The sequence below is a fragment of the Crassostrea angulata genome, unplaced genomic scaffold, assembly GCF_025612915.1.
Source record: "Crassostrea angulata isolate pt1a10 unplaced genomic scaffold, ASM2561291v2 HiC_scaffold_135, whole genome shotgun sequence".
NCBI classification, from domain to species: Eukaryota; Metazoa; Mollusca; class Bivalvia; order Ostreida; family Ostreidae; genus Magallana; species Magallana angulata.
Window position 1 is genome coordinate 15,217 of NW_026441690.1, and position 25,882 is coordinate 41,098.

Sequence of the window (25,882 nt, forward strand, 5' to 3'; positions counted from 1 at the left end):
AATACATGAAACCCCTTTCACATACTTAATTAACGTAATTATGAGCTTCCGGAAATTCAAGGGTCGTACAAACCGGAATAATCTTAAATCGTTTATTTGTACCACGTGGACTTTGATTGACAGTAATTGGCACGTGCTGAAAATTACAAGATCTTCGCCCCACTTCGGTCATCATGGAAAACCAGGTTAAAGCGATTCTCTAAATGAAACGCATCTTTACTTACTCGATAATTTATAAATGGTTTACCAATTTAGGTTCATTTTAAAATATATATATATATATATATATATATATATATATATATATATATATATATATATATATATATATATATATATATATATATATGTGTGTGTGTGTGTTAAAAAACACCTCAAGGGGCCTCATTTATAAAATTAAATGTATGTTGTAAATTTATGTTGTAGCAACACCTATGATAAACACGAACAATACATGCTTACAAACTAATAATTGTGGTTGTTTTAAAAACTCTGAACAGTTATTATGAGAAGTAGAAAAGACATATCTTTATCAACAAACCTGTCCAGGAGATTCTCTGCGAGCCCTGCATGTGTTTTGGTTACAGTAAATACGCATGCGTAATAGTATAGAAGGCTGAACCCCGAACAGTTGCAATGCATTTATGTGATAGCTTATACGTAATTATTTATTTTAATGAAATAATTAGATTTATTGCATGGAGAACTTTGTAATTTTCTGAAAGTTTATACATTCATGAGTAGTACAAAAATACCGAACCCGGTCGGAAATTTTTTTTCAAGTCGGTTTTTTGATAAGATGCGCCGTACAGTCTCTTTAAAAACAAACGAGCAGCTACAACTGCATAATACTAAATTTTATTCATTCACCGATACAAATTATTTATTTGTACTTGCTTATTTGTACTAGAAAAACAAACAAGCAGCTACAACTGCATAGTACCAAATTTTTTTTTTAAGTCGCCGATACAAATTGCTAATTTGTACTTGTATATTTGTATTTAAAAAAAAAACCGAACAGCTACAACTGCATAGAACCAATTTTGTAAGTCACTGATACAAATTGCTGATTTGTTCCTAAAAATAAGTATACAGTTTCATTGATCAATCCCTCAATTTTGGATGTGTGTAATGTCCAACACATGTGTGCAGCCAATGTTGAGTTTCACAGTTAGAGATAAGGAATTTAGGAGTTGTGTTTCTAACTGATTTGGATCAAGGACAAGGTCTGGACGGCCTCTAAACACCAAATCTGGTATGATTAACTTGGTGTTGTTGTTGTCAACTTCAGCAACTACCTCACATATGTATATTTTTGTGATGTCAAGGGTTCTTTGCCTAATGCTGCAGGATTGGTATTTTATGGTATCGAGCTCAGAGTTGAAGTTCCCCATGTCTATGCTGCAGACTGAGCATTTGTTGGCCGCGGTGCATGCAATTAACATTTTATCGCTATCTGGTTTTTATACCAAAATCATTTTACATGTACTGTTTATCAGTGATTTGGGTTAGCCAATTATTACTTTACTATAAGTCTATTTGTTTATTCAAAAAGTTCAAAAACTGTTATTGTTTAACATGATAAAAACACTTGCATAACTTTTCTGATCACACAACTTTTTAAATACATGATTAACTCCAATACGATGAAGCAAGGAAAGATAACTCCATTATGAAGACACCATGGAAGATAACTCCATAAACTTTCGCAATATCTAAACTTTGATAGACAGCCTCATTATTCTTTCTCTTTTCTATATATGTTATTAATTCATTTCTTTTATTGAAATTCCTAAGCATAAGATAATAATAAGAAAAATATATTACCTCCCCCCTCCCAGCCATAAACCTTGCATTACATGTAAGGTAACATGCAATATTATTATAAATGACAGCTTAATTTTTTTTTCTAAATATGCAGTCAGTTTTTATTCTGTGTCAGTAGACTTTTTTTTAAACATTTAAGTATATACATTAAAGGCCGGGGACCGGGTATAAATAGCAGCCAATCACAAAATGAATGGGAAATTCAATTTTTTCTGCAGCATTCATATCAGAGAGGTTAATTTGAAAATATATGCATTATATGGGAGTAATAAATTCTACTTTTTGGTGTGGAAACTGCCACCATGACACTCTACAATGGCTGTTAAAATTGTGTCGAACTAAAATTTATTAAAAGAGTATTAAGCTCATAAAGTTCTGAAGCAGCTCAAAATTTTGAAATCCAGAATAGTGATTGACATTGTAGGTGGAGTTAGCTTGTGTTTGTTTACACAGGAAGTGGCTAAATCCATGTGCTCTGTAAGAGCTAAACAGCATGACTCATCTCATTGTTAATCTAATATATATTATTAATTTTACATACCCTTTGATTGAAAATCTTTCACAAAACACTACTAGAGTTCATGAAATTTATTAAAACATCAAAACTGTTATCACTCCCACATATGTCCCAGATATGGCTGATCATTTAAATTTGGTAACCAAGTTCTCACTAAGTCTACAACACATTTTGGCATTATATCCCGTCTGTGGTAGATGTAATGTCTATGACGCGGGTCCCTCTGCAGAGCTCTCCTTTTCCGATCTCTCCATACATTCCTGTGCAACAACGTTGTCCAAAAACGTTTGTATTTGTCTTTTCGGCGGTGTGAATTGCTCCTGTTTGGCTGTTCACATTCAACTAACCACCAAAGGTGTCTGTTGGTCTCGAGAGTGATACAGGGACGACACAAACAATGTTGACATTCTTCAGCCTCCTGATCCTGATTTATCACATACTCCTCAAGATGTGGGTCACTTTCTTCAGTGTCCTGTAATGCCTGGGAATTACTTCTGTTTTCCTCAATAGGAACTTCATTAAATTCAAAGTCATTATGCGCAAACAGCTGACGAATGGTTTCTCTTTGCGTTTCTGATACTTCTATTGCTAACACAGACATTTCTTCCAACATTTTCTGATTTCCCTCCATTTTCACACTGGCCCAAATCCCAACACAGGATGAATGTGGGCATAGAAAGGGGCATTCAAATATGATTGATTGTTATCAAAATCAAATTTTAAAAGTTCTTATATGGTTTTTTTGTCTCGAATTGAAAGTGTTCTTATAATATATTTTTTTTTACAAATTTGAAACTCATATCTACTTAGATATCATATACGGTTATATTTGTATTATCCCTAAGGAGCCTCTGATCATCCTCTAAAAGCCTGATTATGTCACCTAGCTATAGATGATCATAGATCAGGAGTTTTGGCGGGGTTCTGCTAAATGGTACTAGGATCAAGTTTCAGGTTTTAACCATTATTGTTTCAGGGGTGTCAAATTATCTGATGAAGTAAGAATGATCATAATTTATACCGTTAAATTTTTACTCATAAGCGATGCAACACAATGCAGAAATAATAGGATTTTACTTGTCTTTCATGTAAATAACACTTTTTTAAAAACTTCTCTTATTCAAATGATAATTTCAAATTAATAATTTTATGAACACCCAGAACCCCCTTCAGAAATAACATACTCCAGTCATGAAACAAAAGCCTATGTACCATTTTAACAATCCTGTAATTATGGCAAGTCCGGTTAAAAAGAGAAAGAGAAATCCCAATTTTAGAATTGAGTTTGCAGGAGATGATGGACAAAAACGAAGTGTGCTTGAAAGTTTTCAAAGAATCAGGAGTGAACTAAGTTCACAACTTAACAAACCTGTCGGAAATCTACAGGTTATTGAAACTCTGTTTCAACTGTGGTCTAACAAGACAAAGGAGTCTGAAAATGAGCTTGCCGAAAAGGAAAAACCGAGTGTACCAAGTACGTATATAAAGGTACAGAAAAAAGATGTAAATCAAATTTTTCTTTGTGCCGAGGAGTCTATAAAACGACTTGTAGAGGTGGCTGAGCACCAGGGTAGTAGCTGTAAAAAACACCTGAAAGTGAAAAAAATACTCCAGAAAGGCCACGTTGTTACCGCACATTTGTTCTGTGATGAGCAAAATGACCACAGTTTTCTTTGGTCATCCTCTCCATATTTACCAAATACGGAATACTTAGTTAACAACAGAGTTAAACATGGATTCACATGTAGTGGTATGCTGCCATCACATTATATTTGATTTACTGAAGGAGCTGGAATTGGAAAGATTTCCAAACAAAGTAGACACAATTTTTTCAATGAAATGAAAGAACATATACAAAGGGAATATGATGATTCAACACATACAGCAACACTAGAGGAAGTGGCTGCCTATGAAAATGAAGAACTTGGAACCATCAACATTATGTCGGATGCCAGGCATGGATGGAGAAAAAATGCCAAAGACACAAGTGTTGTGGCAATTGGAGAAACGTCTCACAAAGTACTGTCATGTCAGCATGTGACCAAATCCGATGATGTTATATCACAGAGACATGAAAAGCTGGGAACAGAAAAAATATACCGACATCTTAAAGATCAAGAGGTCAACATCGGAGTCCATGCTCATGACAGAAATTTGTCAATTAACAAATTTATTCGTGAGGAGTGCGACTCAGAGAGCCAAAATGACACATGGCATGCTGTAAAGTCCATGAAAGCAGCTCTGAAAAAAATTTCGTCTGGACCAGCTTTTTAAGTTGGAAAAACCTGGCCATCCCAATTAGACGACAAGGTTGAACCAATATCCACACATTCCCATTGGGCCATCAGAAACTGTGATGAAGACCTGGAAAAATTGAAATCTCTTCTTCTCAACATTGTTGAACATTACAAAAATAATCATCAAGCTTGTCATGGATCATCAAGGTGCAAAAAAGACCCTAATTATGAAATTTCTAGAAAAGTTATAACATATCCAAGAGCTGAGAAATTGTTGTTAGGTGTCATAAAAAATTCTGTTATATTTAAGCATCCTCATGATTACAGACTTTGTAAGGATACATTTTACGTAGAAAGTTTTAATAATGTTGTAAATGTTTACCAAGATAAAAGAATATCATTTTCAGATGCCCAGTATAATGCTAGAACAAACTTAGCAGTCTGTCACTGGAATGAAAATGTTGAAAGAGAATTTACTTCAATTTGGAAACCAAATCACAGAATGCCACGAAGTGTTAAAGGAAAGAAAAACTACAAAAAATGCACATTCATTTTTCGGGAAAAAAAATTGGAAAAAATATGTAAAATCTGCTTTTAGAAAAAGAAATGGAATTCATAATAGGTAACAGTCTACAGTCTACAGGCTGCTAAAATAGTATTTTCTTTGTGTATATACAGAATAAATTGCAATATGAAATACTCTAATTGAGTCTTCTTGCACTGTGTTTAAATCGGGTTTTCCCCAGTGTATAAACAAAGCTGACTCAGCCGCATGCAATGCTTACTCTTATCAGCATCACTGACAGTGATGGAGGTAGCCCCGCCTTTTTGTCTTTATAGGCTTAATTGCCTACCAGGTGGCAGAAAATCTAGGTCGACCCCGGCCTTTAAGGACTATAACTTCATTTGCATGCTAGACAAAATAAAAGGTGTTGACATAGAAGACCAATATGTAAACGACAAAGCTGTTGCCATTATGGTGAAAAATATTGCAGCTGTGACTAGGAAGGAGGTTTGCGATAAATTGAAAGAGATTCCTTTTTTATACTATATGTAACTTGTGATGGGGTCACGGATTTCACGGGGGAGGAACTGGAAAATATTTACACAAGAATATGTAATGGTGGAAAAGTTGAAGATATGTATTTGTTCATTGGAAGCCCTGAATCAACATCAGCCTCTGACCTTCACTTAATATTCAGGGAGATATTTGAGAGCCTGGACCTGGTAGAGGTGTTTGAAAAAAACTTGTTGGTTTCTGTGCTGATGGAGCTTCAAATATGCAAGGTGTATTTAGTTGCTCTAGTTTGATAAAATATAAATTTGAGTAAAGTTATAAGTCGTTTAAATTAAACATAATTGCATTACTTTGTTTAACTGGTGTCCTAATAAGTGATTTAAATGTGCAATTTCAATAAAAAAAATCATTTGAATTTCAGGCTGCAAGTCAGGATTAGGTGTTTTACTTAGAGAGACAAGACCACACTTAGTTATAACACATTGCCTGGCACATCGACTTGAACTTAGTTTCAAGGATGGAATAAAGTCTGCACAGCCAAAGCTTTATGCCAAATGAATGACCTTATTGCTAGGCTTGTATTATTTGTACAGAAAAGGTCCAACTAAAAAGGTGGTCCTTAAGGGTGTTATTTACTCAGGGTTTGAGTTCTCAAATTCCGATTGTTAAAAAGTTCAATGTAATGAGTAAAATTTGTTCTAAACACAAAAAGTATTTATGAAATGAATTATTATTGACAAAACACTCATTAGTTTTACTTTATTATGGAATTATGCTCAAACAAAAATTGACTTTTAGCCAAACAGAGGAAATTCGGACTAAATTTTGCAGATTTTGTTTTCTGCTAAAAGTTTTTTGACAGTAGTCTAATATTAAAAGTTAGGATTTTATATTTAAGTCTACGTAATTTTGCATATTTTCCGTTGGTTTTTCCTCACTTATTCATTAAAATAATCTTATGGCACGAATAATAATAATATTGAAAAATGCTTAAAAACGATAAAAGACATCATATCTCAAAATTTTGATCATTGACCTCATATAAATTTTATGCCAACAGAATAAGGTCAATATAAGTAGTTCATTATCATAAATGTTTTTGTATTATCATCATTCAATTTTTTGTAAAATTAAATCAAAAATGGGTAGGGATTTGAAAACTGATAGAGGAAATTCGGACTGAATTATTTTTAAAAATTGATGCTGAAATATTAATGTTGTGTACTTATTTAGTGCCACTACCATTCGTAAACTGTATCTTATTTTTTAAAGTGTTTAATTATTTGTAATATTTTTATAATTAAGAAAATCTCAATCGTAGTGTAAAATTTTATGGGATTTTTCTTGAATTTTCAATAAATATTCAATGGCCATTAACTCAAAAAGTAGGCCATTGACCTACTTTTCTGAAAGTGAAAAATAACAATACAAGCAAAGGTCTATAACACACAATAGATGGTTTTTCATTATCATCAGTGGATTTTTTTTTCATTCTGAGTAAACGTCATCCTTAAGCGCTGCTTCACTTCACTGAACATGAAACAAGTGTTGCCTACAAGAGTAGGAGGAACGCGATGGCTGCCTCACACTTACAGAGCAATGACTTATCAAGGGTTATTTTTTTTGCTAAATAAAAATAAATATTTAGATAATTATTTTATTATTAGATAAGAAATCATAATAGGATAAACTCGATGATTATTGATATATTATACATGTAGTTATACAAGTTTCATTTTCATTAAAATTATTTACAGGTTACAAGGCAATAAGGCAACAACTTGAAACAAGTTCTCACAACAATGCGAAAGCAGAAGGTTACGCTAGACTGATTGGTGATGGATATCACATACATTTTGAAATTGTAGGTATTTTTTACAAAACTAAATATTTTTTGAAATTTTTAGTGTAATAGAATATGTGCAGTCTTATCAGTCCGGAATTATTACGGAATTTTATTACCCGTTTTGGTACATTCTGTTTATTGTATGAACACATAAGCATTTCCGCCCAGGTAGCAGGCGAGATTGCCATGCCGTTTCTGCATAGTTTTGTCGGCTTTACATGCTCACAGTCTTTTTACCACCTTCACCCAACTTAATAGTTATACTGTCTGTAAAGACACCCCTGCGAATGTGTTCGGAATGTTTTCTTTATCGTTGCTAAGTATGTAATAAATCCAGAGGTGCTCGAATGAAAGTTCACGAGACTTTACCGAGATTTGTTCAGTTCCTGTGAAATTTCGAGCGGAAGTATAAGTGTTCAGATAATATTCTCAAAATACGTAAGTACTGGTCGTTTTCCATATCGTATCCTACTTTGGTTTTTGTTAAAACATGAAACTCTTTTAATATGCTTGTCTTATTTCACCATTTAGCGGTTTTTATATTAAACGATAATATTCAGAACAGAGTTATCGTTCGTGTTCGACCACGTGTTGAGTGGTTGAAAATATAAACATTGCGTGGCTTAATAAAATCATATCCATGTTTGATGCTTGTGATGTGCAATACCATGTGTTAAAAAAAATAATGGATGTCTGTTTTGCATAAAAACGTAGTATATCAAGTCATTTTCATGGAACATTCTGCATAAAATAGTATAGTCTGTTTCACTATTGATGCTATTACTAGGTCAGGCGCGGATCGAAAACTAATCCTCAGTGGGGATCTCTACTTAGCATTTTAATTGTTGCAACAGCAGACAAAAACTATCTTTTGTATTTTTACATTTATTTCTCGAACACATTTTATTCACCTATTAATGAAGATAAAGTTTAAAATCAATAAACCTCTAGATTTAATAATTGACTAAAATAGTACCTAGATTTTATGAACTAGACTATAAACACGAGGCACGATTTTTACTGCGAAACTGAAAGGGTCAAATAAAACCACGTGGTCTAAAATTTAAATGACAATAACATTCGCAGGGGTGAAGAGACAGAACAGTAAAAAGACTGTACACCATGTCCACATCCTACGACGCACTGGTTGGTTCAGACGGTCAACAGGGCAGGGAGCCACGGGAGGCGAAACTAACAGAAAAAGGAGAAGAATATTTCAAGAATCAGAAAGACATTCTACATAGAAAACTCCAATCAGCGAGTAAAATTCTCAGTGAGTGTATTGTCGACTCTGAGCCACTACCAAAGTTCATCAGCCTATTGGAAAATACGAAAGGAACATTGCAAAGTACATTTCAGCGTTACAACACTTGTGCTAATGACTATCTTGACTTCCTTTCACGTTCTCGGGATCCTGATTCAGCGCAAGAACTGGAGAACTACTGGCCCGTCATGACAGATCTGAAGAAACAGTTCAACAACCTGATGGAAAAGATTCACTTGAAAATTGAGTCAGCAGATGGTAGGACTTCAAAGACAAGTCGCTCGACAAGATCAAGTGCTAGCCTTGTTGCGAGCAAAAGAGCCAAGGCAGAATCAGAAAAAGTGAAACTTCAGTTTGTGAAAAAGGAGACTGAAATTAAGAAAGAACAGTTCGAAAAAAAAAACGTTACAGTTAGAAGTTTTAGAACAAGAGAAGACGGCAACAGCAGCTGACGCAGAAGCAACATATCTGGAGAAACAATGTGAGGATGACATAGTGAATTCAACAGAGTCGGTTGTTCCACCGGAAGAAGAAATGAGTCCTTTCGACAAAACTCTCAACTATCTAGATAGACTAAATTCTCCTGTAAGACCTACACAACCACTCTCACCCCAGGCTCCCCCGTTTACACCTAAACCTCGTAAAACGCCAGAAGTAGAAAGTTCTACTCCAGGAATCGACAATCAAAATGTAAATCGAGCTTTGATTGATTCTACCCCACATCATCCTATTATACAGACGAGACAGGTGGACTCAAGTTCTACACATCCTGTGAACTCTCTTCATGACACTTCAAACTTTCTCATCAAGAAAAACATTCTTTTAGAAAGTTTTCAACAGCAGCAATTCCAGGATAGACCAGACAGGTAGATTGTGTGGAAGACTCAATTCAGAACCATGGTTACTGACATCAAGTGTTCACCTCTAGAAGAGATCTCACTGTTAACAACCAGCATTCATAAGGAATCTGATGCCTACAGATTAGTGATGAGTGCTAGAACATCATGTGCAAGCAATCCGCAACAGTGTCTACACACCATTTGGAACCGGATGGATGAACGCTTTGGTTCAGCAGAGTTAGTAGAGGCTTCGCTTAAAGCTCGGCTCATGGATCTGCCTGATTTTATGGACCGTAAGAAACTTTATGCACTGCATGACTTGCTGACAGAAGTTGAAACTGTGAAAAACCTCAGCGAGTACAGCACCATATTTTCCTATCTTGATTCATCACTTGGTGTTAGGCCCATCATTCAGAAACTATCAAAGCAGATTCAGGAGAAGTGGGTCACTCGCGCCACTAACTACAAGAAGCAACATGCTGTACTCTTTCCACCATTTGCCGAATTTGTTAAGTTCATAGAGGAGATGAGCATCATACGGAATGACGCGGGACTGATGTATGAAATACCCAAAGAGACTAACCTTGTACAGAAAAGTGTAAACAAGAATAGACTTGTGTATGTGACCAATCGCAAAACTGACATCTCTGCAGGAAATTCAAGAAACTCGTCACAACTGTGCTTAATCCACAAAGGATCAAAGCACACCATCAATGAGTGCATAGCCTTTCGATCCAGAAGCTTAGAAAACAGAAAGGCAATTTTGCGCAATCATAACATTTGTCTGAAATGCTGTGAAACCTCTGATCACTTTGCCGCAAGGTGTAAGTCAAAGATATATTGTGATATTTGTGAAGAAAGTGATTTTCATTGCACTGCACTTCACCCATTAGAGGATTCACAGAGACCCAGACAACAACCATCCAGGACAACCACTCCCATACTAAAGCATGGCGAGGAGTCATCTGGCTCGAGTAGACTTTCTGTAAATTTAAAGTGCACTGAGATTTGTGGTAAACCAAGCTTTCATGGGAGATCATGTGCACGCATCGTACCTGTTCATATCTACTCAGAAGGAGAACCAGGGAACTCCATCACAGATTACGCGTTGCCCGACGACCAAAGTAATAAGACACTAGGAAGAAGTCTTCTTTTTGACTCCTTAGGAATAACCACTTCACCAGTTGAGTACTCTATGCAGTCCTGCTCAGGCAAGAATGTCAGCTATGGAAGGTTGGCCAGAGGTTTGATTGTGAAAGGAATCAATGACAGTCAGAATGTCCAACTGAAACTTCCTTTTGTGCTCGAATGTGACAACATTCCAGAGAATCATTCCGAGATTCCAACTCCTGAGGTCGCACTTTGTTACCCTCATATGCGGGACATTGCTAAACATTTACATGTTCTAGACTCTTCAGTGAAAATACTACTACTCATTGGAAGAGACCTTCCCGAGGCCCATCACTCGATAGACCAGAGGATTGGACCACTAAATACGCCTTTCGCCCAGCGATCACGGCTTGGATGGACCATAATTGGAGATGTCTGTCTGTCAGGGCAACACATTCCTTCATCACGACATCCCAGCAGGCATACGACGTTGTACCAACGTTGAAAATACGTTGATCATGGTTGACGACGTTGATCAACCAAAATACAACGTTGTGCGACGTTGAAGAAAAAGACGTTATCAACATGACAAATTTTCAACGTTAGTTAGACGTCAGATATTCTGACCAATATCGACCAAATTTCTCATACATATATTTATAAAATTGTATTTTTCATAATTTCGTGTAATTATTGAATTCTGTAATTTGTGGGCATAAAAAGTGAAAAAACATCATCAGTGATGGCAAAAAATCGCACATGTAAAGAATTTACATGTATGCGGAAAGCGCGCGATAGGCATTGATCTTGTAACCCCCCCCCCCAAATATCTACACAGCTTGAAATGATTTAAGTAACTTTATGAATCATTTATATATATAGTGTTAATGAATAAAACTGTTGATAGTGAAATAAATTCAGTTATGGCGAAAGTTAGCGCATGTAAACAAATTATGCGGCAAGGTGCGCGATAGCCATTGATCTATTGCACATCCTCCATATCTGCTCAGCTTGAAAGCGCATGCTGGCCAGACACGTATTAATTACTGGCGCGAGCAAATTACCGCGCCAACTGAAACAAAGAACCAGTTTTTGTTTTTGAAATTAAAATACTGACTACTGAAATTGATTTTTGTTTTCAGCTGTAATAAGAAAGCACAAGGATAATGTGGGTAAAGCTTTGATGTTTGTTACATACTTCAGTGACCTCCACTGGCCATATGGAGATTCTCTTGCCATTCTCCACGGCAGATGACTCATGACTCTTTGAGGACCAGGACGGTTGGTCTGAAGAAGGCGTCTTGCACCTGCTTATGGTTTTCTGTCAAAAAGGATCCAGTCTGCATCACCTGCATAACAATTTATTATGGATAAAAGGTTTTTTGTGTACAGTCAGTTTATGAAATTTACTATAAAACATGTCATTATTAGGAAACTTATCTATTAAAATATTTAGTGATATTCTTGAGATTTTTGTCTATTTTAATACTAAGAATAGTACTCAAGTAACCTATTGCAATGCGGTCTTTGTTCATCGTTGTGCATCGTCCGCGATGCCTAAACAATTATGTTTTTCTCTGAAGGAGAAGGTGGTATACTGTTTTACCTTTGTATGTGTCTGTCTGTCCGTACATTACTAAACTTTCTGTCGCATTCACTCAGACACTATTTATCGCAGATGCCCTAAATTTTAACACACTATTTGTTTAGGCATGTCATATTGAGGGATATATTTTGTTACCAATCGGACGTCAACTTCCTTTTAAATGACGACTGTTTATTTTTAGCCAAAGTTTTCAAACAAATTTCCGTCAAAGATTTCTCAGCAACTTTTTATCGCAGATGCTTGAAATTTTAACACACTATTTGTTAAGGTATGCCAAATCGTGGGATATATTTTTGTACCAATCGGATGTCAACTTCCTGTTAAATGACAACTATTTATTTTTAGCCAAAATTTTCAAACACATTTCCGTCAAAGATTTCTCAGCAACTGTTTATCGCAGATGCTTGAAATTTTAACACATTATTTGTTTAGGCATGCCATATCGTTGGATATATGTTGGTAAGAATCGGACGTCATTTTCCTGTTAAATGATGACTGTTTATTTTTACTCAAAAATTTTCAAACAAATTTTCGTCAAAGATTTCTCAGCAACTTTTTATCGCAGATGCTTGAAATTTTAACACACTATTTGTTTTGGCATGCCATATTGTGGGATATGTTTTTGTACCAATCGAACGTCAACTTCCTGTTAGATTACAACTTTGCTTATTTGGCATTTTCACATTAGAGTGGGGGTATCACTAGTGAGCATTGGCTCACAAATATTTTTATTAAACTTACAGGGTATCTCCAGTTAATTTTTTTAAAGCAATCAATAGATTTGAGATATCTGAGAAAGCGCATGAATTTTGCACTTTGATATTATGTCCACCGTTTAAGCAGAATGAGCAATTAAATGTGAAATTTTCTGTCTTCTCCTGGGAATACAGGAGCATAAATTTGATAAGGTTTGCTTATACGTTGTGGAAAGTGCTGCGGAACAAATGTGTATACCAGCATCATTGCTTCACTCAACAATACAATGGTTTCTGTGGCGATTCGTGCAGGATATGAAGGTGGTGGCATCGCTAACTTGGTAATGTATTTTTTGCAGTGACTACTACCTTCATAACCCGCTTAAATCAACAAAGAAAGCATTTTATTGTTTATATATACATCTTTTTTTTCAACAAATTATTAAATTGATTGTTAAAACTAAGTAAAATTTACTAAACTACTGTTAATGTATGTTGGTACGTTAGATAAAAGAAATAGCTAACTCGTCTCTTATTGGAATTTGAGTTTAACATCATTATTATTTAATGATGTCCATAATTTTTCTTGGCACACTGTGGGTTTCAACTAATCACTAAATGGGGGTGTATATTTCATTCCTGTTAATGTTTAAGGGAGTATGAATTAACAATAAGTTTCCATAACAAATAAAGGGAAAAGTACATGGTGGATGTAAATATAGCTAGCTTTTTTTCTTTCTTTTTTCAAAAGAATTTAAACTATTTTAAAATCCATTATCTTTGCTCATCATTGCAAAAACTTAGACGTCGGCTGTCTGCCTTGGACAAGAAAACCAAATAGTCCAAGGACAAGAAGGAGCTTGTCCGTGGATTACTTTCCAGCAAGTCAGTACACAAGTATATGAGTAGCGACGAGGAAGGGGATGATGGCTTTATTTCTCATCCTTTTTTCCTGGGAAAGTGAAAGCTTCCGGAGTGTTAAAGACAGTCTGGACAAAAAGTTCCTGAAGACTTGTCCATTCAGGAGTAAAAGACTGCTTTCCAAAAGGACTCGTGGATATCTGAAGGATGAAGAACCTCTAACGCTTCCTGAACAGTTTATGTGGATTGTGTCTTCTTTAAGGTAACATCTATAATTCAGGACTGGGAAAATTGTTCTAAACAGTCTTAATATTCAAATAGCCATCAGTTTGGTTTTGTTTTTTGCATTATATAAATGTCATCCTTTTTGAACTATATAATATTATATTATATCATGTCTCTACTGAAATAAAGAGTTATTATGATGATGTTTTAAATGGTGTTGTTGGTTCTTATTTCAAGCATTTCAATTTTCTAATGATTAAAGACATTTATGTTATAAGCTTAAAAAGTACTCTGAAAGCTTGAATGGTATTATCGCTAAACAATATTTTAAAATTTAAAGTGTAAATCAAACTTTTCCATTAGATTTACAAAAGTAAAGATGTCTTTACAACTATATTGATTTATCATAACTTAAAAGTAAATTTCATAATTGAATTGTTGTAAAGCCAGTTTTACAAAACTGAAAGATTAGCTTCACTGGAAAAAATTTGCTTTGTAAAATAGGCCATTACAATTCATTTACTTTTATGTAAAATCAAGTAATGATTACTTTTAAATTATTTGTCTTAGTTAAGTAAATTTTTGTAAATACAATTAAATGTAATGTAAATATAAAATTTACAATATATTTACATGTATTGTAAAGCTGTTTTTTCATGCAGTGCATGTTAATTTATTTCTTACATATTCAGTGACCGTTGCATATAAAAACGTGATTGGAATTCACAGTTAATATGGATCCATTTTAAGCTTGTAGAATAATTTGAACATTTTGATGTGAAGGGGGAGTTGAAATCAATATACAAATGAATATATGTCTTCTTCATTTTATAAGAATATGATAATGTTTTTCTACTTTTTGCGATATTTAAGAGAAAACAATCAAATGTTTGCTTTTGTAATAAATAATGCATTACATACCGATACATATAGGTAACTATTCTTATCATATAGTATAGAACAGATAACGTTGAACATATATTCAATTTGACCATTCTATTTATTGCATTATAAAATACTTCAGAAAATATAAATAATAAGGTATCTCTTTTAATTAGGGAGGGAAGTTACCCCCTGTGCTGTATATTCAAGCAGACAATTGGGGGGGGGGGGGGGGGGGGAACAAAAATAAGTTCATGCTATAATTTTGCGAATACCTTGTCCACGAAAATATCTTTAAAGAAGTAAGCAAAAAAAGAAGAAAAGAAAGCATTTCAATGTAATCAAAAACAGATATTATTCACTATTTCTTTAGGTCGTCAAGACAATATACGCATGATACAAACGGATTTCTTGACAAATTTTAACTTAAGGAGGGCATTTTTTAGAGAAAAGGCTTTCCATAAATATTTTCATTGAAAGTAATTACATTATATAGTATTTCACTCCTTTTTGAGGCCCATTTGCCTTTCTTTATGGTGGGTCATACCCATGAAATTATCGACGCCTGTTTCAGCAAGGTATCAGATATTCTAAGAAGAAACGATGCAGAGACCTTAGATGACCTCGTCAACTTATTACCGAACATCACGAATATCAAGTACGTTTTTGACGTACGATCTTGGTTTGAGGACAACATTCTTGACGTTTGGAAGCACACACAGCCCCTGCATTATAAATTTAAAAACAGCGGCCATGTCGTAGAAGCTTACTATAAAGGAAAGCACGATTCCGCCTGGAAATATCTTGTTGGGGGACTACTTGTAAGAAATCAACACCAAAAAAATTATCAAAATCCGTGGCAGTCCAAAACTCTCATCTATTAATTTTGATGGAATAGGCTGAAGAAAATTGAAAGCCATCTCAAATTCTCGAAATGTTTGTTCAGTGACCAGATAGACCAAACGCAGTTACAATGGTGGAACAATTTTATTCAAATGTGGAAGAAATGTAAGGAAAACGTATTTGAATGTCCTAGGCAAATTTTTGTGAATGCACAATGGCTTCTGCCAAAACTGCCCAAACACGACGATGAAAGTGAGAGTGAGGAAGACTGTGAGATGCCCGATGCAATTCAAAACATGATGGACGCTGAAGTGATGGACCGAGTAGTCGTCATCAAGTAAAATCCAATCATTTTAACAACACGCAAGTTCACTTATTCGTGGGGATGTAATTTTGTGGGTGTGCATGTTTTCAGTTTAAGTAAGGAACTAACTCTTACAAAACTTGTTTTCGTGGAGGACATAAATTCATGGGGGAGGTCTACCCACGAAAACAACGAAAATTGAGCCACCACGAATTATTCCACAGTATTTCAAAGATAAATGTAATTAACTGCATAATAACAAGTAATAGCATCGGATTAGTTTTTAAAGAAAACCCTGATACAAATACTGTTGATTTTTGTTTATAAATGCACAAAGATTTAAATTGTTTGTATATAAAAATGGTCGATCACAAAATTTAGTAAACATTTTACAATAACGGGCGGCGTTTCAGAAATCGGTAGGTACACCTAATATTTCAAACATTGTAAATGTATTTGATTAAAAATGGTACCAGCACGCACCAAAATTACAACGATAAAATTCATGAATTGGTGGGTCCAACACGTTTTGTGGACTTTGTTCAAAGTTGAATATTAATTGTTTGAATTTCAAAGAATATGTGGTTGCACAAAAATGCAAACATGATTTGTTTTTCTGAATCAAGTTTCATTTTATTGTATATTTAGAATTTGGTGGGATCACCAACTATATTTAATACATAACATGAATTGACTAATGTTGGCTTGATAAAAACAATGCTTAAAGATTATGTACTGATTGTGAAGAAATTGTGTATTAAACGTATATTTTGTCATATCAAGTAGCGATATTTTGTTGTCAGAAAATGGTGGGGGCACGAAACATGAAAATTCAAATTGTTTTTAGAAGAAGCATCAACACTGAATTTGTGGGTCCACCAATTAATTTGTTTATGAATGTAAAATTCGGTGAAATAGAAAATATATCAAAAGTTTATATATTAAAGAATCGATTTGTATCAGTTTGGGGTTCCACCAGATTTTGTATCAAGTCATCTCATGAAAGTTTAATACTTTTAGAAATATCCCAAGTATTTGTATATTCAGTCAAAGTTGGTGGTCATACCAAAGTTTGCGTCATTTTATAACTTTTAAAATTATTTTTATAGAAATTGGTTGATCCACCAAGTTTTGTAACTAATATCTGTAAATGGTTGAGTACGTTTTTAATTTTATGTCATTCCTCATGTGTCAATAAAGGAATATGAAAGTAAATTTTTATTCAATTCTTGAAATGAACAGCCTTCATTTTTCAATATGAAGTGTAAAAAAGAGAATTTGAAAAGAAAATCCTCTTCCTTAATGGAAACAGTTGTTATCTTTTAGCTTTTCGGATTTGTACATTCTTTCCAATCAAGTTGTAGTATTAGACAAAGACATGAAGGAAATCGCAGCTGTCAGAAAAGTTATTCCAGGGGCCGAAATCTAACTTTGTAAATTCCATGTCAGCTGTAGATAGATTTATTCAAAAATTATCAAAACCACAATTGGAAAAAAATGATCTTATAAAATCTGTTCAGTCACTTGTGTTTTCGAAATCAAAATCAGGTTTTGAAAGAGCATTAGCTCAACTGGCAGCAACAGCCCCTGAGAGTTTCATGGCCTATTACAACAAAAACTAGAACTGTCCTAATGGGACTAATACCCCCGCTAGGCTAATTTCAAATGGGACAAATAATTGAATTGAATAATAAAGGTTTGGAACACATACAAAAAACAATTTCTAGAATTGTAAAAAAAAAAAAAATTAGTTAACAAAGAAAAATTAAAATCAAAATTGTTAGAATTTCACTGTAAATACATACATGTATCTATAACAGTAATACATTTACAAATGTATGTATTTGATGATATATTTTTTTAATTTAATTGATTTAAAGAACAAGAGGCCCAGGGGCCACATCGCTCACCTGAGCAACAATTGCCTTAATTCTGATCAAATTAGCATTACAGTATCAAAATATCTTGACAACTGAGTACAGTAGATCTTGCTAAAAAAAAATTGAAAATATGCCAATTTTTATCCACCTCTTATTTTTATGGCTTACGGCCATCTAGTTGCCGGATAATCTTTACGGCAAAGAGTTCAGTTATCTGAACATGCGCGACAAAAAATAGTTCTATTCGAATGTTGCAAAGTTAACTGTTTGTTGTTCATAATAAATATCTTTAAGCAGGGTTATATTTTCCATATGTTATTATCACTTATGTTATTGTAACCAATATGAATTGACTTTATTTCAATAAACTCGAAATCTAACGCGAATGAGTATTAACTGCAGTGTTTTCCCTAGGCCGTTTTTGCATAGGTAGCTAAACACAGTTTCGTATAAAATCCAGGGGTTTTTTCTCTGGGGAAAAGCATGATGGGTAGGGATTTTCCTGCTATTTTTATGCGGTATACATGAAAATCAAATTTTTAAACTCTCAGTTGCATAATATAGTGAATTATCTTTCGAATACATGAAAAAAGTATGTAGAAAAATTTTAAAAATTAATTTTGTGAGACTCTAAAATAAAGGGCGGTAACTCCAAAAACATCCCGATTTTACACATGCAGAATTTCATGAATTTTTTAGCGGGTAACATAGCTTTTTAAAAAGCTGGCGAATGTACCCTGAAAATACTATGAAATGATGCCTAAGGACTTGTTCTTGAAAATGTACAGAAATAAAAATGGCTGATTTGGTTGCATTCTGCTTTTAGGGGGAGCCTAAAATGCATGGGTGGCATCCTTTTGTCTATTTTCCGCATGTTTTGAGTGCCAAATAAATCCTAGCACTAAGTAAAATGTGCATTATTTTTAAATATTTACAAAATTCACAATTTTATCTTTCTATTGATATATAAATATATATGTAACATATTTTAACAATTTATTTTTATAGGGGTCAGTTTTGCTTGCCCCTCATCTGAAAACGTCCTTATTTACGTTACATATAAAACTGTGTTTTGCACCCATAGAGGTATCAGTATAGGCCCCCGCCATGCATCACACAGTGTCGCCATGCTTTCCGCTATGCATACTTACATGTGTTATAAGCAAAAAATCTTTTCCCAATTATTTCAGATCCTTACAGTGATAAGTAAATGTAAAGTTGTCGTTATTTCGTTCAATCTTCATAAAAACGTTTGCACCCGCAGAGAGCGTCGCTAACTTCGATCGACATCGATCTCAGCAAGGGGGAACGTGTTTAACGGTTAAAGAACTGAACTTATGATTGAGATATATTGAAACTGGGATTATAAATCGGTAATAAATGCATAAATAGAGGGGCAATTACTACCGGTACTTGTTTTAATATAATGTGCCTTCTTCGACACCTCCGCCATTATCGAATGTTGGGGATTTTCCAAGATCTAAAAATAGCACAATGTTCCCTCGATGGCGTTACCTTGTTGTGCTATGATTGAACTGTTTATTTGTCGTAAAAATATTGGAAACTTGAGACCAAATGTACTCAAATAAGAAAACAATATACAGTTAAGCTTGATTGCAAGTCATATACGGAAGCGATGTCACATTACTATAACATAGAGACATCGTATAGTAGGTATCAGGAGAAAACGTACCCAGGAGAAAACGTACCCAATCTATGAAAATCATATATTACTACTTAATAGTTTTTAGTACTTTTAAATACTATTTTGCATAATAAATATACAGAAATGTAAGAGTTTTATAGATATTCGAATTTAATACTTTATGATTTTAAAGGGGTTGGACGTATTCAATAATTTTCAAATGCGACTTTAATGCATATTTCAATGCATAGAAATATGGAAATATATTCATTTTATGAATAATATCTTTAAGTTAATAATAATTGTAGCAACTTTTATTTTAGTACGAAATAATGACCTGTCATAAAGTGTAATCAGTCTACTTCTTCTAATATCCACTTACCGATTTGAGTTTCGCTATTCGAGATCCCCCGATTTTAATGACAGTGATAATCAATTAAATACCTGAACAGTTTTTATTATGTAATATAATGTATTGCCTCCCGGCGCAGGAGGCAGAAATATTCACTCTCCACACATTATACATGTCAGTGGCGTCGGAAGCAAATTGACCGTTCAATGTTACATTTCGTAGTAGTTTGAATCAAACAAATATTTAAAAGCTTTCAGTGGACTTGGTTTTATTAAGCAAACTTTGTTTTATAGATAAATTAAAAAAAAAATGTTAAAATTAAATAACGCGATATCGACTTCTTGAGATACTCATCATTTAGTTCTCCAAATGAGATTGCAATAAAAACTAATTACTTAACGGTTTCGTTAAATTGTCGACTAATTTAAAAACTGCTCAGGTCATATTCGTGTACATGTATGTGTATGTTACAAATTATTGTCTTAATAATTTAAGTACGTGACTATGCATTTAAAAACAACAGCAACAAATGTTCATGGTAAATTTTATTTTGTTTCATTTAAGAATATCTATGAAAACCATTATTTATTATTTTCATAGGGTACGTTTTCTCTTGGAGAAAACGTACCCGGGTACGTTTTCTCCTGGAGAAAACGTACCCTATAAATTGGGTACGTTTTCTCCTGGGTACGTTTTCTTCTGGGTACGTTTTCTCCAGCATTCGTATAGTATGCCTCTGAAAATGACTGTGCACACATGTCATGTGAAGAGAGAGGTAGAGAGACTGACTGCAAAGTTATAGTGCAGTAATTAGTTTTAATTAAATTTGGTGTGAAAACAAGTTTGCTGTAATTGCATAGTTCTGCCTGTTTCTTGCCCTCCCCCCTCCAAAGAGTATCTCTGTACAAAGGGAAAAAAATAATATATGAATAAATATACATTTATGAAATACAAATAAAATGGAATAATACTTGTTAGTGTAGATTTCATGAGAATTCATTAATTATAGTTCTGATCATAACATGCAGTACATTTCATCATTTGGTTACTATTATTTTTACGCGCAGTGATTTCGCGCTGGCTATGGCGCTGTTACGTCGCACCGTGCACCAACTATCGCGCAAGTTCATAGTGTGTAGGAATACAAGGTGTACTGATATTTGAGAGCATGTTGGTTTTAAGTGTTTTTGTGTCCTATATAGTTGAATGAATTTACAGTATATGTACTTCAGTGGTTGGATAAAAGAAAGAAACAAATTGTCTCCTATTGGAGTTTGAGTCTGACATCATCATTATTATTTTATGCAGTCTATGATTTTCCTAAAAGCAATGGTGGTTTCAACCAATTGATAAAAGAGGCGTCTAGATTTCAATACTGTCTGTTTCGGTCACTAAGGTTCGACCAATCAACAAATGGGGCATGTTGATATCGGCCCTGTTAGTTTCTAAAGATCTATGAATTACATGTAGCTAGTTACTTTCTATAGAGCTATAAATAAACTAAAGTTTCCGTAAGAAATAGAGGGAATCATACTCGATCCATGTAAATATAGTCAAACCCGTAAGCCATTATGGCCCTTCAGGCCTTTGATTTGGTAAATACCAAGCCCCTTTTGTTGTTGTACCTCTAAGATTTTTCTCTATTCCTATATACCCCCCCCCCCCCCATTCCGTGGCCCCACTATTCTCTAGAGAATCATGGTTTCATCAAACTTAAATCTACCTTTAATCTCATAACCTGTGCTTTCACACTAAGTACTGAGTTTTGGACCAAAAACTTTCCCAGAATATTTTTAAAGATTTTCTCTATATATACCTATGTAAAAATTCAAACCGCCATCAAGGTCCCGCCCTACCACTAGGGACTGTGATTTTGCAAACTTGAATTTACACTACCCGAGGATGCCTCTACACAAGTTTAAGCTTTTCTGGCCAAATAGTCTTTAAAAAGAAGATTTTGAAAGATTTTCTCTATATATTCCTAAGTAAAATGTCATTCCCCACTGTGGCCTCACCCTACCCCTGGACTATTATTTAAACAAACTTGAATCTACATGATCTGGGGATGCCTCCACTTAAATTTGGGCTTTCCTGGCCTAATACTTTTGAGAAGAAGACTTTTAAAGATTTTCTCCATATATTCTTATGTACAACTTGATCCCCCAATTGTGGCCCCACCCTACCCCCGGGAACCATGAATTGAACAAACTTGAATCTACACTACCTGAGGATGCTCCCATTTTAATTTCAGCTTTTCTGGCCTGATAGTTTTTGAGAAGAAGATTTTTAAAGATTTTCTCTATATATTCCTATGTAAAACTTGATCCCCCTCTTGTGGCCCCTCCCTACCCCCGGGGACCATGATTTGAACAAACTTGAATCTACACTACCTGAGGATGCCTCCACACAAGTTTAAGCTTTTCCGGCTGAATAGTTTTTGAGGAGAAGATTTTTGAAAAATACCAACAAATTTTTAATAATTCTCAATTATCTCCCCTTTAAAAAGGGCGTGGCACTTCATTTGAACAAACTTAAATCCCCTTCACCTAGTGGTGCTTTGTGCCAAATTTGGTTGAAATCCGTCCAGTGGTTTTTGAGAAGAAGATGAAAATGTGAAAAGTTAACAATGACGACGACGACAACGACAGACAACGGACAAATTGTGATCAGAAAAGCTCACTTGAGCCTTTGGCTCAGGTGAGCTAAAAACCAACAAAATGACAATAACCCCTCCCTTTGCAGTGAATAGAAATACCGGTAGCCAAGCAATGCTCTTCTGTTGGTAAAACTTTCAATATCTTTCTAATAAGAGTCTTGACAGATGCAATTAGTTGTTTCAAATTTTCCTCACTTTCTCCTATGGCACAATGGAACTCCATATCAGAAAATTGATCCAATAGGACTATGATTTTCTTTGATGAACTTGTTAAATTTAATAAACTCCCAAAACATTACCATAATTACCATACTATGTAAAAATATGTAAAAAAGAAAATTTAATATTACAAACAATTTTAAAATTGCCAAAACACTACAATCATATCAGTAATTTTGAATTTCATTTAAATTAATGCCCAATAGGGTCACTTCATCAATTTACTTGACAAATAAATTTAAACAACCTCTAAAAATAGTTTAACTTCTTTATTAATAATTATATTATTTATTTCCTTATAATGATAGACCTTTTGGTTTACATGAAAAAGTTTTAAAATAGCCCAAAAACTATCACCCATTTTACAGATTATCAATTTCCCCTAAACACATGCTCCATCTGAACTATGGCTCAGATAATGGCTCCCTTGGGACAAATGAATTCAGCCACACTTGTCTTTGATGTTCTTATTAGCTCCTAAGAATTTATCATTGACAAACAAAAACTTTACATTGTCAGTTGATAGAATACTTATAAAAAATATTTTTTTTTTATTAATTAAGACAAAGAGACAATAAACTCCATCTGGATGTATTTATATAAATATAGTTTAGAGTGTTTTCTATTAATTAATTAATAAAATCTGTAAGGATTACCTCCCTTACTTTTCAACATAAGTGTACAATATATAGAATAAGGAAAATGAAAACTGTCATAAAATCATTAAATCTTGTCTGATCTTAAAAAAAATTGCAGGTGCACATCTTCAGATGGTGTTCAACATATGTACAAATTTTCAAACTGTTCCATGCAGTAATAAAAAAATTCTATAGGGGGGACAAAGTTGCGTCTACAGACAGACGAACAGACAGACAGACGGACAGGGTGAAACCAATATACCCCCCTAAACTTCGTTTGCGGGGGTATAACTAGGTAAAGCCACATCAGATAAAACATTGGGCATTCTATAAAACAATTCAACAAATTAATCTTGGAAACGCAACAAATTATAGGATGGAGTCACATGACCAGAAAATCAAAGAAATCCTGAAAAGAAATATGACACTAACAGAGGCAGTAAAGAGCATCTTACTACTGCACAGGGGAAAAGTAAATACAATGTCTCACAGAGAAATCAACCATACATTTAAAACTGCACACCTCCTAGGAGATGATGATGTTGTAAAAGATGACATTGTTAAAAACATTACACCATATGCAGCAGGCATCCTAATTGCAGAACTGGAGAAAGCCCGTTTCAGCACATCAAAGAACATGAGAACTTAAGAAGAACATGCTCTTGCCATGTAGACATGTTTTTTTTTTCCGGAAGGATAGAGCAAGGGGACAATAGGTTCAATATTGACGATGTTGCAGAGAGGTGGCGCCTATCATACCAAAGAAAAATATGTACAGGTAGGAGACACAAAAGGACAAATACAGAAACACCAGAAATCAGTCAACATCTGCGAAAATTTTTTAAAAAAAATCATTTATCAAAAATTCAGGAAATGATGGTATTATGCAAGGTATGATGCATGGCTCAGTGGGGAAAATGTCATTTTTAAAGCAGAAGAAGCTGTTGAACCTTATCCCTGTGTGACACCAGAAACACCTATAATCTCAGCTCCATCTCCATCCAAAATTGACAACATGGTGCCCTCACCTAAAACCAGTGAAAGCGTTGAAGACTTGCCTTCTTCGTTCGCTGCCACCATTATCACCTGAATCTTCACCATTACTGTCTTCGACTCCTTGTATACGTCAGTCTCCATGGACGTTAAAATGCAAGCTGCATGCATCACAGGATGAAGCTCTGCAATTCAGTCAACTGAATGATAACTGAATGGTCTGGAAAGGTGGCTGAAAGGAATAGCAGAACAGGCTGACAAAGTCCTTCAAGAACCCACTTTTCTGCATTTGCAGATTACCAGACAATAAGGAAGAAAAAAATGGGGAAATGTGAGGACTGTGAGGAGTGGTTTCACAAGTCGTGCCTTTCAATTCCAAAGAACGTGTCTTTCAATTCCAAAGAAGGTGTTTGAAGAAGTGAATTCGAAATGGTACTGTACTAAATGTAAAAAAAAAAAGACCACGCAAAATTAACCAACTCAAATTGACTTCTTTTCACCGCTGCGACCCGAGTTCGATCCCCGTGATCGACAGAGGTTGGATGTGATAGGGTATGGCGGTCGCCCGCTTGGACACGTGGGTTTTTTTCAGGGTATTCCGGCCTCTTACCACACCAGTGACCCCCTCGCGCTAACATCCATGTCAACAAGAGATATTAAATTAAGTTGTAGAACTTGTTTATCAATCGTTGTAAAATAAAGTTCAGTTGTTTTAATTGACTTCTGATTCAGTTTTGATCTATTCTTACTCTTTTGACAGTCATATATTTCATCTATGAATCATTTGTTATTCAGTTGAAAACATTTTTTTAATTCGATCTAGACTTTTCTGTTTGTGTATTTCATCACTATTTTGTAATAATGATGATAATGATAAATATATAATTGTATTTAATGTGCCTGGTATAACACACCCCCCCCCCCCCCCCATTAAGGGCCCATGATACTTGATTTACATGCATGCATGTTTGACTTTGTAACTTTATGCAGTCGTATATATGTATATTTAAACCCAGCATTTGACTTATTTTCAACCAATTTGGTACAATTCAAACCATATTTAATTAACGATAATTGAGGTATTTGTCTGCTTTTGTGATTTTTAAAAAATAACCATAATGATAACTTCTGTTTTTAAGTTACCATTATTTATGTTACACAATTTTTCTTCCACATTAACTTTCAATTTAGATTTATGACAAAAAATGTGGATGAATAAAATATTCTTAATGTCCAAATTTACAATTTTCATATTTAACTGTATATTTTTTTTTGCTCATTTATGTTTAATTAAGTGATGATTTTTTCTATCTATAAAAGATAATTACACAAAACTCTATTATTTTTCAATGTTTTTGAATAAATTCTTTAAAAGGTATGTATACATAGTGTATACTTGTCTGGTACACCGTACATATATTGGAT

The 25,882-nt window shown here is 34.3% G+C and overlaps 2 pseudogenes; both read left to right on the forward strand.

Annotated features, from left to right (window-relative positions):
* Window positions 1–3,577: 3,577 nt before the first annotated feature.
* On the forward strand, window positions 3,578–7,700 carry LOC128169454 (zinc finger protein 862-like; annotated as a pseudogene).
* A 5,546-nt stretch (window positions 7,701–13,246) lies between these two features.
* LOC128169455 (uncharacterized) lies at window positions 13,247–16,119 on the forward strand (annotated as a pseudogene).
* The last annotated feature ends 9,763 nt before the right edge of the window (window positions 16,120–25,882 follow it).